Raw genomic sequence first — 20,354 nt, 5'->3', positions numbered from 1 at the left:
GAAGTCCGGCCGAGGTTTCCGCCACGGCCTCAAACGATGTGCGCAGGGTTCCCAAGCCCACCATCCGGGTGCCACTTGGTACACCGTGCCACAGCCTACCGCATCACGGTCCACCTCTCAGGTCAGCACCATGCACGGCCTCCAGCATTACTATAAACACCAGAAACTACTTGCAACTCCTGGACCGAGTACTAAGCGATTAATAGGCCGAGCGGGGTCATATTTCAGGGCCCAGCATGTGGTAGTATCTAGTCTTGGATTACATACACGGAACTCAGTTCCTAAGGACGGTTCCAATGAAACAACCCGCCATGTACTCCTACACAGCCTTTCACCGGTACCTTTACCAAATCAAGTTCAACACACACCCTTTGATTACCGAACACATTCCACAATTCTGTTCATCTCCCAGATGACAGACCATACACAACTCTAAGCATAGCATGCATAGCAGGATAAGGCACATCATAGCTCAAGCAACTACCAGGTATGCTAGGTTGCAAGGTTCGGCTATTTACTGTGACAAGGTTAGGTCATGCAAAGGAAGTGGGTTCAACTAACGTGGCAAAAGCAGTTGAAGCATTTGATCCTAATGCAATAAATAAGTGCAGGAGCAAGAACATGGGAATTATCGGGATGATCAAAGGGGGTTGCTTGCCTTGTTGCTCAGAGGAGGAACGATATCCGTCAGACGGATATTCGGTGGAATCCGGGGTTGCGGAGCCTACCGAAATAAATGGCAACATTCAATAACAATCATATGCAATCAAAATGATGCATGAGCATGGCATGAGAATGCAAGGTGATAAGTTATTATAATCAACATGTATTAGGTTTAGAGTTGATTTGAATCACATTCGAATATCAATTCAAACGGGGTATTCTCGGATACCGTTTTAATTGATTCGACCTGATGCTCAGATCAACTTGATGTTAGCATGCATGAGATGTCATGTTATGGTACTGATTTGTAACTAGGACAGTGTGTGATCATTGCATTCATGATGAAATTTGAATATTTTTCCAAATTCCATTTAAAAAGTAATTATAAGAATTGAATTATTCCTTATTCCACATTTTAGGGTTCTGTAACTCTTTCAAACATGGTTGAAAATAGCATAATCAGAATCCTTGAATTTTTCTGATACTTTTTCATATATGAATTATTTTCATTGGAGTTACAGATTAATTTCTATGATTTTTACAAGTTTTAGCAATTTACTGGAATTATTTCTATACTGGAAATTCTTTTTATTGCATCAGACTGACGTCAGCAGGTCAGCCGACCTGTTCAGGTCAAACCTGATAGGGGGGCCCCACTGGTCAGCCTCTCTGGGACTAATCCCGCGCTGACCAGCCCTAATTGGGGTTTGACTTGGCCTTGGGCCTACTGTCGGCGAGTGATTAAGCCCCTAAGCTGCTGGGTTAGCTTTGCCACGTCGGCCCCCACCGGAGCATGGCCGGCGGCGACCACGGGCACGGCGGAGGGCTCGCCGGAGAGAGCTAGACAACGCATCGGCCGTCGGTTTTGGGCGCAGAAAGGAGCTACGGGTAGCTGGAGCAACGCCGCATCTAGCACGGGCATCAGGGGAAGCTAGGGTCGCCGGAAGAGGCGCCGGCGACGAACCGAAGCGGCGGTCGAAGCGGCGGCCGAAGCTCGGCCTTCTAAAAGAGAGGGGTCTAGGGCACGGGGAGGGCAGCTGGAGGGCTCATCATACTCCTGGAGGCTCCAGGAGCTCGATCCCTAGCTCGAGCGCCTGGATCAGACACCACAGCGACGACGACGACATGACCGGCGGTGAGAAGCTCTCGGCCTTGGTGGGGAACGGGGCTACGATGCACGGAAGAGCGTGGGGCGAGAGGGGAAACGACGACGAGCTCACGGCGGTTCCGATGGTGCTGCTGAGGGGCTCGGGGGTGCGCCGGAGGGAGCGAATCGACGGAAGAGTTCCGGCGGCTGGAGGTGGAAGACGATGGCGTTAGGGGCGATGCAGAGCTTGGGGAGACTTCGGCTTCTGCAGGGAGGACCGGCTCGACGAGGCGGAGCTAACGAACTACTCGAAGGAATGTTCCCGTGGCTAGAAGCGCTGCGGCTCGAGCTCGAGCTCGGCTCTAATGGAGGCAGTAGGAGGGAGGGCAAGATCCGAGGGGAGAGGGAAAACGGTGCTGGGGAATGGATAGAGGAGACCCTGGGGAGCTTATCCCCGTCGTCGCGCTGGCACGGAGGCTCTGGAGCTCTCCACGGCGAAGCAGGAGGTGGAGGGGGCCGCCGTGGTCGATCTCCCCTCTGCCAGAAGGCAGAGGAAGAAGACGACCCTGCCCCTGGTGGGTTGGGCCTCCTCAGGCGTCAGGTAAGGTTTTCTTCCTCCTTTTTCTTTTCTGTTTTTTTAACTAATGTTTTGCTATTTATTTCAGCTCCAAAAAGGTGGTAAAAATTATTTTAGACACACCTGATTATTTGTTATAATATTCCCATCCATTTCCAAAGTTTTCAACATTTTTGAAAATTTATAGTTTCTGATTTCAAATTTAAAGTTTGAAACCAGTGGCTTTTGCATTAAAATAAAATGCTTAAAGTGTCAAGAAAATAGTTTTCTCCAATGCTCATTTACTTTCATGATTTATCAGAAAGTTTGAACATTTCTTGAGGCCATTTTGGGTTCATTGATTTGAACTAGTTTGAGATTTTCTTTATTTAAAGTAGTGGCTAGGGTTTTGAGTTTTTCCTTTGCCACTTTCTTGTTCTTGTTGAAAATTCTTAGATGCAAATGCAAAGAAGACATGAGCACAAGGCTAACTTGCTTAAGGGTTAGGGATGTGACACCGAACCTTAAGTGTGTAGACCCTACGGGTTCGGGAGACAGGCAGAGATGACCGAGACACCTCTCTGGCCAATAACCATCAGCGGGGTCTGGATATCCATGGTGGCTCCCACTTGCTCCACCATGATCTCATCGGATGAACCACGATGTCAAGGATTCAATCAATCCCGTATACGATTCCCTTTGTCTGTCGGTATAGAACTTGCCCGAGATCCGATCGTCGGTATACCTATACCTTGTTCAATCTCGTTACCGGTAAGTCTCTTTACTCATTCCGTAGCACGTCATCGTGTGACTAACTCCTTAGTCACATTGAGCTCATGATGATGTTCTACCGAGTGGGCCCAGAGATACCTCTCCGTCACACGGAGTGACAAATCCCGATCTCGATTTGTACCAACCCAACAGACACTTTCGGAGGTACCCGTAGTGCACCTTTATAGTCACCCAGTTACGTTGTGACGTTTGATACACCCAAAGCACTCCTATGGTATCCGGGAGTTGCACAATCTCACGGTTCAAGGAAAATACACTTGACATTAGAAAAGCTTTAGCATACGAACAATACGATCTAGTGCTATGCTTAGGATTGGGTCTTGTCCATCACATCATTCTCCCAATGATGTGATCCCGTTATCAATGACATCTAATGCCCATGATCAGGAAACCATGATCATCTATTGACTAACGAGCTAGCCAACTAGAGGCTTGCTAGGGACACATTGTGATCTATTTATTCACACATGTATTACTGTTTCCTGTTAATACAATTATAACATGAACAATAGACGATTATCATGAACAAGGAAATATGATAATAACCATTTTATTATTGCCTCTAGGGCATATTTCCAACAGTCTCCCACTTGCACTAGAGTCAATAATCTAGTTACATTGTGATGTATCGAACACCCATAGCATTATGGTGTTGATCATGTTTTGCTCGTGGAAGAGGTTTAGTCAACGGGTCTGCAATATTCAGATCCGTGTGTACTTTACAAATATCTATCATTCCACTCTGTACATGGTCCTGGATGGAGTTGTAGCGGCTTTTGATGTGCTTCGTCTTCCGGTGAAACCTGGGCTCCTTGGCTATGGCAATGGCCCCAGTGTTATCACAGAAGAGTGTCATTGGACCCGACGCACTTGGAACCACTCCAAGGTCGGTGATGAGCTCCTTCATCCAAATTCGTTCATGAGCTACTTCTGAAGCAGCTATGTACTCCGCTTCACATGTAGATGCTGCCACGACTTCTTGCTTGCTGCTGCACCAGCTCACTGCCCCACCTTTCAACACATATACGTATCTGGTCTGTGACTTAGAGTCATCCGGATCTGTGTTGAAGCTAGCGTCGATGTAACCCTTTCCGACTAGCTCTTCGTCACCTCCATAAACGAGAAACATTTCCTTAGTCCTTTTCAGGTACTTAAGGATATTCTTGACCCCTGTCCAGTGTTCCATACCGGGATCACTTTGGTACCTCCCTACCAAACTTATGGCAAGGTTTATATCAGGTCTGGTACACAACATGGCATACATTAGAGAGCCCACGACTGAAGCGTAGGGGACAGAACTCATCTTCTCTCTATCTGCTGCCGTGGTCGGTGACTGAGTCTTACTCAATCTCATACCTTGCAAAACTGGCAAGAACCCTTTCTTTGAGTTTTCCATATTGAACTTCTTCAATATCTTGTCAAGGTATGTACTTTGCGAAAGACCTATGAGACGTCTTGATCTACCTCTATAGATCTTGATGCCTAATATGTATGCAGCTTATCCAAGGTCCTTCATTGAAAAACTTTTGTTCAAATAGGCCTTTATGCCCGCCAACATCTCTATATTATTCCCCATCAATAATATATCATCCACATACAGTATGAGGAAAGCTACAGAGCTCCCACTCACTTTCTTGTACAGACAGGCTTCTCCGTAAACCTGTATGAACCCAAACGCTTTAATCACCTCATTAAAGCGAATGTTCCAACTCCGAGATGCTTGCACCAGCCCATAGATGGAGCATTGGAGCTTGCACACTTTGTTAGCACCCTTAGGGTCGACAAAACCTTCTGGTTGCATCATATACAACTCTTCCTTAAGGTTCCCGTTAAGGAGCGCTGAATTGACGTCCCTTTGCCAAATTTCATAACCACAAAAGGCGACAATTGCTAACATGATTCGGACTGATTTCAGCTTCGCTACGGGAGAGAAAGTCTCTTCGTAGTCAACTCCTTGAATTTGTCGAAAACCCTTTGCGACAAGTCGAGCTTTGTAAACGATTACATTACCGTTTGCATCAGTCTTCTTATTGAAGATCCATTTATTTTCTATGGCTCGCCGGTCATCGGGCAAGTCCACCAAAGTCCATACTTTGTTCTCATACATGGATCCTATCTCAGATTTTATAGCCTCAAGCCATTTTTTGGAATCCGGGCCCGCCATTGCTTCTTCATAGTTTGAAGGTTCACCGTTGTCTAATAACATGATTTCCATCACAGGGTTGCCGTACCACTCTGATGCGGAGCGTGCCCTTGTGGACCTTCACTGTTCAGTAGTAACTTGATCCGAAGCTTCATGATCATCATCATTAACATCCTCTTCAGTTGGTGTAGGCGCCACAGGAACAACTTCCCGCGCTGCGCTACTATCCTGTCCGAGAGGGGGTGTAATTACCTCATCAAGCTCTACCTTCCTCCCACTTACTTCTTTCGAGAGAAACTCTTTCTCTAGAAAGGATCCGTTCTTGGCAACAAAGGTCTTACCTTCGGATCTAAGATAGAAGGTATACCTAATAGTTTCCTTAGGGTATCCTATGAATACACATTTCTCCACTTTGGGTTCGAGCTTTTCTGGTTGAAGTTTCTTCACATAAGCATCGCAGCCCCAAACTTTAAGAAACGACAACTTAGGTTTCTTGCCAAACCATAGTTCATACGGTGTCGTCTCAACGGATTTAGACGGTGCCCTATTTTAAAGTGAATGCTGTAGTTTCTAATGCGTATCCCCAAAATGATAGCGGTAGGTCGGTAAGAGACATCATAGATCGTACCGTATCTAATAAAGTGCGATTACGACGTTCGGACACTCCGTTGCGTTGCGGTGTGCCAGGCGGCGTCAGTTGTGAAACGATTCCACACTTCCTTAGGTGTGTGCCAAACTCGTGACTCAAATATTCTCCTCCACGATCAGATCGCAGACATTTAATTTTTCTGTCACGTTGATTATCAACCTCACTCTAAAATTCCTTGAACTTTTCAAACGTCTCAGATTTGTGCTTCATTAAGTAGATATACCCATACCTACTCAAATCATCGGTGAGAGTGAGAACATAACGATAGCCACCGCGAGCTTCAACGTTCATTGGATCACACACATCAGTATGTATTATTTCCAATAAGTCGGTTGCTCTCTCCATTATTCCTGAGAATGGAGTCTTAGTCATCTTGCCCATGAGGCACGGTTCGCATGTGTCAAATGATTCAAAGTCAAGAGACTCTAATAGTCCATCAGTATGGAGCTTCTTCATGCGCTTAACGCCGATATGACCAAGGCGGCAGTGCCACAAGTATGTCGGACTATCATTATCAACTTTACATCTTTTGGTACTCACACTATGAATATGCGTAACATCAGGATCAAGATTAATCAAGAATAAACCATTCACCAGCGGAGCATGACCATAAAACATATCACTCATATAAATAGAACAACCATTATTCTCTAACTTAAATGAGTATCCGTCTCGCATTAAGCAAGACCCTGATACAATATTCATGCTCAAAGCTGGTACTAAATAACAATTATTAAGGTTTAAAACTAATCCCGATGGTAGATGTAGAGGTAGCGAGCCGACGGCGATCACATCGACTTTGGAACCATTCCCCACGCGCATCGTCACCTCGTCCTTGGCCAGTCTCCGCTTATTCCGCAGTTCCTGCTTTGAGTTGCAAATGTGAGCAACAACACCGGTATCAAATACCCAGGAGCTACTACGAGCGCCGGAAAGGTACACATCAATAACATGTATATCACATATACCTTTAACGTTGCCGGCCTTCTTGTCCGCTAAGTATTTGGGGCAGTTCCGCTTCCAGTGACCTTTTCCCTTGCAATAGAAGCACTCAGTCTCAGGCTTGGGTCCATTCTTTTTCTTCTTCCTGGCATCTGGCTTACCGGGCGCGGCAACAGCTTTGCCGTCTTTCTTGAAGTTCTTCTTACCCTTGCCTTTCTTGAAACTAGTGGTCTTGTTGACCATCAACACTTGATGCTCTTTCTTGATTTCTACTTCTGCAGACTTGAGCATCGAGTACAACTCGGGAATGGTCTTTTCCATCCCTTACATGTTATAGTTAAGCACAAAGCCTTTGTAGCTTGGTGGGAGAGACTTGAGGATTCTGTCGATTATAGCATCATCCGGAAGTTCGACTCCAAGTGAAGTCAGACGACCGTGTAACCCAAACATTTTGAGTATGTGCTCACTGACAGAACTGTTCTCCTCCATCTTACACCTAAAGAACTTGTCGGAGACTTCATATCTCTCGACACGGGCATGAGCTTGAAAAACTAGCTTCAGCTCCTGGAACATCTCATATGCTCCATGTTGCTCAACACGCCTTTGGAGCCCCGTTTCTAAACTGTATAACATTCCACACCTAACTAGAGAGTAGTCATCACTCCGCGTTTGCCAGACGTTCAGAATGTCCTGGGCTACTGCGGGAGCGGGAGGGTCACCTAGCGGCGCATCAAGGACATAAGCCTTTTTAGCTGCTTCAAGGATGAGCTTCAAGTTGTGAACCCAGTCCGCATAGTTGCTACCATCATCTTTCAGCTTGTTTTTCTCTAGGAATGCGTTTAAATTGAGTTGACGTTGGCCATCTACAATATTTATAAAGACAACTTTTAGACCAAGTTCATGACGATTAAGTTCAATTAATCAAATTAAGTATGAACTCCCACTTAAATCGACATCCCTCTAGTCATCTAAGTGATACATGATCCATGTTGACTAACCCGTGTCCCATCATCACGTGAGACGGACTAGTCACCATGGTGAGCAACTTCATGCTGATCGTATTCAACCATACAACTCATGTTCGACCTTTCGGTCTCCTGTATTCGAGGTCATGTCTGTACATGCTAAGCTCGTCGAGTCAACCTAGGTGTTTCGCGTGTGTAAATCTGGCTTACGCCCGTTGTATGCGAACGTTAGAATCTATCACACCCGATCATCACGTGGTGCTTCGAGACAACGAACCTTCGCAACGGTGCACACTTAGGGGAATACGTTCTCGAAATTTTAAGAGGGATCATCTTATTATGCTACCGTCGTTCTAAGCAATAAGATGTAAAACATGATAAACATCACAATGCAATCATATAGTGACATGATATGGCCATTATCATCTTCGCCCTTTCGATCTCCATCTTCGGGCATCGCATGATCATCATCCTCACCGGCGTGACACCATGATCTCCATCATCGTGTCTCCGTGAAGTCGTCACGCCAACTACTACTATAGCTAACCGTTAGCAATGAAGTAAAAGTAGTAAGCACATGGCGTTGCATCTCACACAATAAATTAAGACAACTCCTATGGCTCCTGCCGGTTGTCATACTCATCGACATGCAAGTCGTGAAACCTATTACAATAACATGATCATCTCATACATCATACATGCAACATCACAACTTTAGCCATATCACATCACATGTCAAACCCTGCAAAAACAAGTTAGACGTCCTCTAATTGTTGTTGCAAGTTTTACGTGGCTGATTTGGGTTTCTAGCAAGAACGCCTTCTTACCTACGTGACAGCCACAACGATGATATGCCAAAGCTATTTACCCTTCATAAGGACCCTTTTCATCAAATCCAATCCGACTAGAGTAGGAGAGACAGACACCCGCTAGCCACCTTTATGCACGGTGTGCATGTCTATCGGTGGAACCAGTCTCACGTAAGCGTACGTGTAAAGTCGGTCCGGGCCGCTTCATCCCACAATACCGTCGGAAAAGAATAAGACTAGTAGCAACAAGCAAATTGACAAATCATCGCCCACAAGTTTTGTGTTCTACTCGTGCATAGAATCTACGCATAGAAAACCTGGCTCTCATACCACTGTTGGGTAACGTAGCATAAATTCAAAATTTTCCTACGCATATTTAGATCTTCCTATGGAGAGACCAGCAACGAGAGAGGGGTAAGAGCATCTTCATACCTTTGAAGATCGCTAAGCGGAAGCGTTGCTAGAACGCGGTTGATGGAGTCGTACTCGTAGCGATTCCGATCTAGTGCCGAACTACGGCACCTCCGCGTTCAACACACGTGCAGCCCGGTGACGTCTCCCGCACCTTGATCCAGCAAGGAGGAGGGAGAGGTTGGGGAAGAAATCCAGAAGCACGATGGCGTGGTGTCGATGGAGAGACGAGGTCTCCCGGCAGGGCTTCGCCAAGCACCGACAGAGAGGAGGAGGAAGAAGGGCAGGGCTGCGCTGAGGAAAAGGCAAAAGTCTGATCTCCAATGGCCAAAAGTGCCCACTATATATAGGGGGAGGGAGGGGCTGCACCCCCTTGAGGGTTTCCCTCTCCTGGGGGGGGGGGGCAGCCCTAGATGGGGGCTGGTGCGGCGGCCAAGAGGGGAAGGGTGGGTGTGGCGCACCCCTGGTGGGCCTTAGGCCCACCTGGCTTAGGGTTTGCCCCCCTTCCCTCTCCCCTTCGCATTGGGCTGAGTGGGGAGGTGCACCAGCCCACCTAGGGGCTGGTTTCCTCCCCAACTTGGCCCACCTTACCTCCCGGGGTCGTTGCCCCCCTTCGGTGGACCCCGGGGGCCACCTCCGGTGGTCCCGGTACGTTACTGGTGATGCCCGAAACACTTTCGGTGCCCGAAACACTTTCGGTGTCCGAAACCATCCGTCCTATATATCAATCTTTACCTCCGGACCATTCCGGAGCTCCTCGTGACGTCCGGGATCTCATCCGGGACTCCGAACAACTTTCAGTAACCTCGTATAACAATTCCCTATAACCCTAGCGTCACCGAACCTTAAGTGTGTAGACCCTACGGGTTCGGGAGACAGGCAGACATGACCGAGACACCTCTCTTGGCAATAACCATCAGCGGGGTCTGGATACCCATTGTGGCTCCCACTTGCTCCATGATGATCTCATCGGATGAACCACGATGTCAAGGATTCAATCAATCCCGTATACGATTCCCTTTGTCTGTCGGTATAGAACTTGCCCGAGATCCGATCGTCGGTATACCTATACCTTGTTCAATCTCGTTACCGGTAAGTCTCTTTACTCATTCCGTAGCACGTCATCGTGTGACTAACTCCTTAGTCACATTGAGCTCATGATGATGTTCTACCGAGTGGGCCCAGAGATACCTCTCCGTCACACGGAGTGACAAATCCCGATCTCGATTTGTACCAACCCAACAGACACTTTCGGAGGTACCCGTAGTGCACCTTTATAGTCACCCAGTTACGTTGTGACGTTTGATACACCCAAAGCACTCCTATGGTATCCGGGAGTTGCACAATCTCACGGTCGAAGGAAAATATACTTGACATTAGAAAAGCTTTAGCATACGAACAATACGATCTAGTGCTATGCTTAGGATTGGGTCTTGTCCATCACATCATTCTCCCAATGATGTGATCCCGTTATCAATGACATCTAATGCCCATGATCAGGAAACCATGATCATCTATTGACTAACGAGCTAGCCAACTAGAGGCTTGCTAGGGACACATTGTGATTTATTTATTCACACATATATTACTGTTTCCTATTAATACAATTATAGCATGAACAATAGACGATTATCATGAACAAGGAAATATGATAATAACCATTTTATTATTGCCTCTAGGGCATATTTCCAACAATAGGTACCCAAAGAAGATGCGAAAACCTCCTTCTTCATGTGCATTGAGTAGAAAGAGAAGTCTTGATTCCTCTCAATTAGTTTTGAGACGTGGATTCGGTAATATTAAGAGTTATGTTAGTAGGGTGTTGTGAATCTAGAAATCTTGTGTTGAAGTTAGTGATTCCCGTAGCATGCCCGTATGGTGAACCGCTATGTTAGGAAGTCGGAGCATAACTGATCTATTGATTGTCATCCTTTGTGTTGAGGTCGGGATCGCGCGATGGTTAACACATACCAACCCTTCCCCTCGGAGTATGCGTTTAGCACTTTGTTTCGATTACTAATAAAAACTTTCGCAACAAGTATGTGAGTTCTTCATGACTAATGTGAGTCCATGGTATAGATGGACTTTCACCTTCCACCATTGCTAGCCTCTCTAGTGCCGCGTAATTCTCTCCGGTGCACAAACCCACCATATTCCTTCCTCAAAACAGCCACCATACCTACCTACTATGGCATTTTCATAGCCATTCCGAGATATATTCTCATGACTTGTGCCGTCACTCTCATATTGCCTTTGCATGATCGTAAGATAGCTAGCGAGATGTTTCAACGTCATACGCCATGCTAGATCGTTGGACATCCTGATACACTGCCGGAGGCATTTCCTATGGAGTCATCCTTGTGAGTTTCGAGATGTGAGTAAATAAAAGTGTGATGATCATCATTGTTAGAGCATTGTCCCATGTGAGGAAAAAAAGAGGCCAAAGAGCCCAAAAAAAAGAGAGAAAAAAAGAGAGGCCTAAGAGCCCAAATGAAAAAAAAGAGAAGAGAGAAAAAGAGAGAAGGGACAATGCTACTATCTTTTTCCACACTTGTGCTTCATAATATCACCATGTTCTCCATGATTGAGAGCTTCTTGCTTTGTCACTACCATATGCTAGTGGGAATCTTCATTATATAACTTGGCTTGTATATTCCAATGATGGACTTCCTCAAAATTGCCCTAGGTCTTCGTGAGAAAGCAAGTTGGATGCACACCCACTAGTCCTCCTTTTGAGCTTTCACATACTTATAGCTCTAGTGCATCTCTGTATGACAATCCCTACTCACTCACATTGATATCTATTAATGGGCATCTCCATAACCCTTTGATACGCCGAGTCAATGTGACTATCTCCTCCCTTTTTGTATCACAACCACCACCACACTCTATTCCATCTATAGTGCTATATCCATGGCTCGCGCTCATCTATTGCGTGATAGTTATAAAATGTTTGAGAAAGTAAGAGTGTGAAAACAATTACTTGGCCAATTCCGGGGTTGTGCATGATTTACATTAGTTGTGTGAGGATGATGGAGCATAGCCAGACTATATGATTTTGTAGGGATAACTTTCATTGGCCTTTTTATTTTGAAAGTTCATGATTACCTTGCTAGTTTGCTTGGAGTATTATTGTTTTCATGTCAATAGCAAACCATTGTTTTGAATCTTACGGATCTGAATATTCATGTCACGTGAAAGAAGTTGCAAAGGACAACTATGCTAGGTAGCATTCCACATCAAAAATTCATTCTTTATCACTTCCCTACTCGAGGACGAGCAGGAGTTAAGCTAGGGAATGCTTGATACGTCTCCAACGTATCTATAATTTTTTATGGTTTCGTGCTATTATCTTTTCAAAATTTGGATGTTTTGCATGCCTTTTATATATTTTTTGGGACTAACTTATTAACTAAGTGCCAAGTGCGAGTTCCTGTTTTTTTCATGTTTTTGACCCCTTTCAGAGGAGATTTTGAAACAGAGTCCAAACGGAAGAAAATCCCCGAAAAGATTTTTTCCGTAACGGAAGAAGATCAAGAAGCTTGAGAGCCAAGGCAGGGGGGCCTCAGGAGCCCCACGAGCCCCCACCCCGCAGCCAGGGGGGAGTCCGCGGCCCACAGGCTTGTGGGCCCCCTGGGCGCCCTCTACCCTGGGGGTTGCGCCTATATATTCCCTAAAAATCCCAAAAAAATCAGGAGATCACCGAAAGTACTTTTCCACCAACGCAAGCTTCTGTCTCCGCAAGATCCCAAACGGAATGAAACTGCCAAAAAGATTTTTCTGGATCAGAAAAAGATCGGAGAGCCGAAGAATCACGGCAGGGGGCCACCAGGGACCCCACAAGCCCTCATGGCACGGCCAGGGGGGCCCGCGGCCCCCTGGCTTGTGGGCTCCCTGAGGCCCCTTTGCCCTAGGTTTTGCGCCTATATATCCCCAAAAACTCCACAAAAAATCAGGAGATCATCGAAAGTACTTTTCTGCCGCCGCAAGCTTTTGTCTGTGCAAGATCACATCTGGGCACGTTCTGGTGCCCTGCCGGAGGGGGATTCGAATACAGAGGGCTTCTTCATCAACACCATGACCTCTCCGATGATGCGTGAGTAGTTCACCATAGACCTACGGGTCCATAGCTAGTAACTAGATGGCTTCTTCTCTCTCATGGATCTTCAATACAAAGTTCTCCGTGATCTTCATGGAGATCTATCCGATGTAATCTTCTTTTGCGGTGTGTTTTCGAGATCCGATGAATTGTGGATCTATGACAAGATTATCTATGAATCTTATTTGAGTTTCTTCTGATCTCTCTTATGTATGATTTCATATCCTTGTAATTCTCTTCGAGTTGTGGGTTTTATTTGGCCAACTAGATCTATGATCCTTGCAATGGGAGAAGTGCTTGGTTTTGGGTTCATACCGTGCGGTGACCTCACCCAGTGACAGAAGGGGTAGCGAGGCACGCATCGTGTTGTTGCCATCAAGGGTAAAAAGATGGGGTTTTCATCATTGGTTTGAGATTATCCCTCTACATCATGTCATCTTGCTTAAGGCGTTACTCTGTTCGTCATGAACTCAATACACTAGATGCATGCTGGATAGCGGTCGATGTGTGGAGTAATAGTAGTAGATGCAGAAAGTATTGGTCTACTTGTCTCGGACGTGATGCCTATATGTATGATCATTGCCTTAGATATCGTCATGACTTTGCGCGGTTCTATCAATTTCTCGACAGTAATTTGTTCCCCCACCATGATATTTGCTATTTTGAGAGAAGCCTCTAGTGAACACTATGGCCCCCGGGTCTACTCCACACCATATTTTCAGCCTTACACTTTTTACTTCGTTGCACTTTCCGCCTTCAGATCTCACTTTGCAAACAATTTTGAAGGGATTGACAACCCCTTTGAAGCGTTGGGTGCAAGCTTGTTTGTGTTTGCGCAGGTACTCTGGACTTGACGAGACCCTCCTTCTGGATCGATACCTTGGTTCTCAAACTGAGGGAAATACTTACTGCTCCTGTGCTGCATCACCCTTTCCTCTTCAAGGGAAAAACCGACGCAAACAAGAGAAGTAGCAAGAAGAATTCCTAGCACCAAGGAAGGACTTTTCTTACCGTAGCAGTAGGCTAGGTTCCGACTTGTTATGACCAGCAAACAAAACTAAAACAAACTAAAAAGTAAATAGAGGGACGCTCCAATCATAGCACATATCATATGAAGTGATAAAAATATAGTATGGAGATGGACGACCTGATGATTGTTGATAGAGAAGGGGATGCACGGGGGCATCCCCAAGCTTATATGCTTGAGTCTCCTTTGAATATTTCTTGTGGTGCATGGGGCATCCCCAAGCTTGAGCGTTTGACACTCCTTTATCTTCTTTCATCATCTCTCCCATCACAATGCTTGAAAACTCCCTTCGTACAAACTCATCATAAGCTGATTAGAGTTGTTAGTTCCCTTAATAAAATAATTCAATACCTGCTGGAAATAAAGATTATTATAAAAAGCTACTTATTCTAATGAATGCCAAAATATTTTTGCAAATAAAAAGCAAGCTTAGGATTCGCAAAACAATGAAAACACAAAACAAGGAAGAATGTGTGAAAAACATAACAACATGTAGTAAATAATTTATTCGGGCACTTATGCAACTCAAATAAAAAAACTCAAAACAGATGCCAGAAATAAAATTATATAGAGCATGCTGTAAAAAAACTTCAGATCAAAAAGATGATCTGGTGATTTTTGGCGAATTGTTCCGTCAGGCAGACAGAATCTGTTTCTCGACAACATGTCACAATTTCTTAACTTTCTTGCAATCGGAGGCTATAACTTGGCACAAAGCTTAAAAATGAAGATACAATGATGTTGCTAAAGTACTTCACACATCAAGACCACTAAAACAGAAAGTAAAAACAAATTGACATCTTTTACCTTTCCTTGGATCTCAGAAATATCATCATTAGCATGTTCATGATAAGATGAAAAAGTTTCCATGTCTAACCAGAGAGAATCATAAAAAACTTTTGGCATAGTACAAACCATGGATCCAATATCACAATAAGCAAGGAAGTCTTGGTTAGAGATGCTAATTCTAACAAAAGGTTCCCAGTCATCATCTGTTTTCAAAATCTGCTCCTTATCAACCATGGGTTTCTCTCTTTCTCTTAAATCTAGAGCATCTATTTTCCCTTCAATAGTAGCAAGTCTATCTATAATAGTGTCATAACCATGATTATAAATAAGATTATTAGATAGACCATGTATAATATCAATAGCTCTTGCCTCATCACACTCTAAGAAATATCCTTTAGCTGTAATATCAAGAGATAGTTTGCACCATATAAATAGACCATGATAAAAATTTCTAAGCACAATTTTGATGGGTATCCTAGGCATAATTCTTTTGTGTGCTTCAGAAATGCTATCCCATGCTTCCTTCATATTTTCTCCATTACTTTGATGGAAGTCTAGGACCTCAGATTCCTTCCAAGCATCAAACCTTAACATGCTTGACAACTAAAAGCAAAGTAACTTATTTTTTTGTGGTTTTTGGGTATAAGACTCTAAAGCAAAAATAGAAAGCAAACTAACAAGACTAAAAAGCAAAGGTAAAAGATAGTGTACAACTCCCCTATCTTGAAGAGTGGAGTCCCCGGCAGCGGCGCCAAAAATTCCCTTGATGACGAGATGGTGTATATACTTCTCGCCCCTTGTTGGTTACCCCAAGTGGAAGGTGGAGATGTAGTCAGCAGCAAATTTCCCTTACACGGAGACTGTAATGTTTATCGAACCAGGAGGACTCATAGGCTCAACAAGTAGGTGTCTTCCACCCTGGCGCTAGCAGAAGACGTGGACCTCACACACAACAAATAAATTTGCTCCCAACGAGTACACAGAGGTTGTCAATCTCTCCGGCCTTGTAGTTTGCATAGGATCAAAACACAAGCGGTAAACACAACAGGTAATAGTGATTGCAACAGAAAAGTAAATGAAAGCGGTAAATCATGGAGGTGTAAACAATGATGGTGATATGGACAGGAGTCACATGACGTTCACTAGTGATGTCTCTCTCCCAAAAGAGGATAAACCACTATACTAGGTTAAACAAATCACAATTGGGCAATTGACAAAATTATGATCGCATCGCAATGCTAATTATGCTCCTTGATAGTTAGAGGTTCAATAGTAATGGGCAATACGCCGAGACAAGTAGACTGTTTATTCATCAGCATCTACTTACTAATCATCCACCTTGAGGTATCTATCCAGAACACCTCTCCAGTATTAAGTTGCGAGCCCCACCCAAAGTGTAAACTCAAAGCAACAGACAACTGGATTAACGAACTATGCATAAGGTAAGAAATCCTTGCAACAATGGTCACAAGCACCGTTTTTTTCTCCCTGGTGGCAACAAGCACATCCCCTAGTCTCATGTGTCTGTCACTCAAGCTAGACATCGAGGGCCCCGAACCCACAATCATGCATAACGCTCCCTCTTGGAGTTACGATATACTACTTGGCCAAAGCAATAAAAGCAACGGAGAACATGCAAGAATCACTAAGGAACATAATATAAAAGCATAATCAAATATATCACTCATAACAATCCAAACATAATCTCATAATCCATCGGATCCCAACAAACCGAGCATAGCAATAGCAAGAGAATTACATAGATGCCTTGATCATGTAGTGCAGATCACAAGGACTAACCATTGAAGCACAAGATTGGAGAGAAGACATCCCATAGCTACTGGTCATGGACTCATGGTCCAAGGGAAACTACTCACGGCACATCCGGGAGGCGTCCATGGTGGTGGAGAAGCTCCCGGAGGTCAATCCTCCCTCCGGCAGTGTGCCGGGAAGAGGTCTCCTGACGCTCCCGATCTCGGAAGCGCTGTGGCGGCGGAACGATGGAGAAATTTGCGATTCCAGAAAGTCTACAAGGGTTTCCTCGTGGAGCAATAAATATAGGCCAAAGGAGGGAACCGAAGGAGGTGGGACCCACCCAGGCGACCTCCTGGCTTGGCCTGGGGCCTGGCTACGCCAGCAGGCTGCCTGGGAGGCCCCTGGCCCCCCTCCGGCCCTCCTTCGATGATCTCGAAGCTTCTGTTTCGTTGATTTTTTATATATTTTTCTGGATTTTTTCAGGCTTCGGAAAATTGCGTAAAAGTCCCAGCAAAAAAAGACATCAACCGACAGAAACTGGCACTTGGTGCACTGAGTTAGTAGGTTAGTACAAATATGTGTAGAATGATATAAAAGTGTAGCAAAACATATAACAATGTCACCCAAAAGATCATGGAACAAGCAGCAATTATAGATACGTTTGGGACGTATCAGCCACCAGCCACCTCCCGAGCACGGTCGGCCACCACCTCCCATGGCGCTACCAGCCACCACCACCCATCGCGCCGGCCAGCCACCTCCACCTCACCCCCCGGTGGCCTGCCACCCAACCCCACCCACGGATCTGGAGGGATCCTCCTCCACTTCCCTTCCTACACCGCTGCCGCACGACCACTTCGCAGCTACCCCGCTACCTACCCGGACATCGTCGCCCTGCCTCCTCCTCCCGGTCGACCGGCACAGCCACGCCGCCTCTTCCTTCTCCTAGCCGACGAGCGCGGCCCCGTCGCCTCCCAGATCGAGCAATGGATCCACCCAGTCCCTCTGAGGCCTCTTGAAGCCACCGCAGTCGCACCCCTAGCATCGGTCACGGCATCGAACACCAGATCCGGATGTCACGGCCATTGGTACGGCCACAACAGACGGATCCAGTTGTCACCGGCCCCAAGCGCGTCAGCCCCCCGCCGCCTCTTTGTCCCCATCATTCCACCCTAAGGTGAGCACCCTCTGTTCCCCCATCCCCCTCCTTCCACTGTATCCCTGTCATCCTCATCTCTACCGTCTTCGGCGTCCTATGCAGGTCTTCACTGTCCCATGCAGGTTTCCACGGCGATGGATCCAGTCAGTAGAGATGTGCTCCGCACAACATGCCCGACGTGGGAGATCTGCTCGTTGTGGTTTTTGTGGAACACCGGCATGCAGTGCGCCCGGTGCTGGCGTGTGGTGCATGTGGTGTTGGCATGCAATGCAGTGCGTCGCGAACTTGCCGTCAGACATTGGACAGCTCGCAGGCTTACATGTTGCAGCTCACAGGCTTACATGTTGTATCTCGCTAGCTCATATAGTACATGAACAATGCAGTCTTGGAGTTCAAGTGATCGCGTTCGTGCAGTAAGTCTAGCGACCGCGTGCGATTCAGCGGGGCAAGCACCTCGTTGTGTCATTGTGTGCAGTTTACTGCATTTTTAAATGTGCAATGGTTTGTATTTTGTGCCTGATGATTGTAACATGGAAACGGAAGAAAGGGAAGGGATGTAATTTTATTACACTTCATTATGGGTTATTACTCAATTTGTACAATTTTTTATTTGTAAAACAAGTGCCCTAGTTTAACGGAAGAAGTACATTTTTGTTAAATCTGTGTGGTTTGCTTTATAAAATATGTGTGTTTCACTATGCAAAATTCACAAATTGCTATACACTTGACCCATTCATGCAGTCCAGATCACCAATCAAATGAATTTAGGAAAACGAAAAAAGATGCAGTTAACTCCCTTGAGTCATGTAGTTCAAAATGCTTGTATTCCTTTTTTAAAAACAAAAAGAAAATGTGTGTAGTCCACCCTGACAACTTTATAGTAGGTTGCTTGTTGGATTTAGTACACTTATGACAATATTGTAGTGTGTTTGTTTGTCATATGTAGTTTAGTTTGTCCACCCAAAATAAATTATGCAGTGCACTTGTTCTTCCGATGCAGTGCGGTCCTTCGGTCTGAAGCACTGCGCTCTTCTATCCGATGCAGTTCACACGCTGATTTGGGTGTCGCAAAAAAGTGCCCGCATTTCGGTAATTTCAAAATTGTTCTTAAACCGTAAGGAATTAGAAAAGTGTTCTACATCGAGAAGATGCGCCTCGTCGATATCTTTCCAACGCTGTATCATTTGCTTCGTTACAACGAGCAGTTTCGAAAATTTTATGAAAATAGGCTTGATTTCACTCGTAGGCAGTGTGACACCCATGATTTAATCGTACGCTAATCATACACGCAAATGCGTACGATCAAACTCAAGGACTCACGGGAAGATATCACAACACAACTCTAGACACAAATAAAACATACAAGCTTCATATTACAAGCCATGGGCCTCGAGGGCTAGAATACAGAAGCTTGATAAACTCACGAGTCAGCAGAAGCAACAATATATGAGTACAAACATGAAACATGGGGTGCCTTAGAGAAGGCTAGCACAAAAGATACACGATCGAACGAGGCGAGGCCTCCTTCCTGGGAACCTCCTAACTACTCCTGGTCTTCAGCGGCCTCCACGTAGTAGTAGGCATCGTCGGGGTAGCAGTCGTCGTCGGCGGGATACTCCATCTCCTGGGCTCCATCATCTGGTCGTAGCAACGGATCAAGGGGGAAAGGGGGAGCAACGCAACAATGAGTACTCATACAAAGTACTAGCAAAACTTATATCAGAACTATGCTAAGTATGCATCAGTATCAAAGAAGGGGTTTATATGTGGACTGAGTGCAGCAATGCAAGAATAGAGAGAGAAGACATAGTCCTATCGAAGACTTGCATCTTCAGGGGGGTCTTGCAGCAACAGACGAGAGTAGAGAAGGGTAACACAATTAATAGTCATATTGTTGCAGCAATATTAATAATGAGGTCACGCCTAGAGATCCTCCCTCGACTCCCTGCGAGGAAGCAATCCCGGGGCAACTAATTCCAGTTAAGTAACAGTTGTAGTTGTATAAGATCGGGGCACAACTCCAAGTCGTCCTGTAACCGTGGACACGGCTATCCGAATAGTTAATTTCTTCCCTGCATGGGTGCACAACATATTCCCCGTCACGCTCGATAACACTCTGGCCGGACACACTTTTCTCGGTCATGCCCGACCTCGAAATATTGACACGTCGCGGCCCCACCTAAGCTCAAAAGAGAGGCCAGCCCGCCGGTCTAATTCCTAAGCACAAATAGTTCATGGGCCCACTTGCCCTCTGCGCTCCTGCATTATGCGTGGGCGGCCGACGTGAGTCCTAGTGCCTCTTAATACAAGCGCGATGCATCTCAGGACCACTCGGGCGCGCGCCGCTCCATTGCTGACGTCTGAAGAGCTTCGACTGATACCACGATGCCGAGTACCCATAATTCTTCCCACGCAGACAGTTAGTGCGTAATAAGGCTTTCCGACAAACCCAGATCAAATACCCAAATCCATTATCATTTTAATTAAGTCATCGACACATCCACGCAG

The sequence above is a fragment of the Hordeum vulgare genome, chromosome 2H (assembly GCF_904849725.1).
Source record: "Hordeum vulgare subsp. vulgare chromosome 2H, MorexV3_pseudomolecules_assembly, whole genome shotgun sequence".
In the NCBI taxonomy this organism is placed as follows: domain Eukaryota; kingdom Viridiplantae; phylum Streptophyta; class Magnoliopsida; order Poales; family Poaceae; genus Hordeum; species Hordeum vulgare.
The sequence above is the reverse complement of the archived record's forward strand: the minus strand, read 5'-3'. Positions refer to the sequence as shown.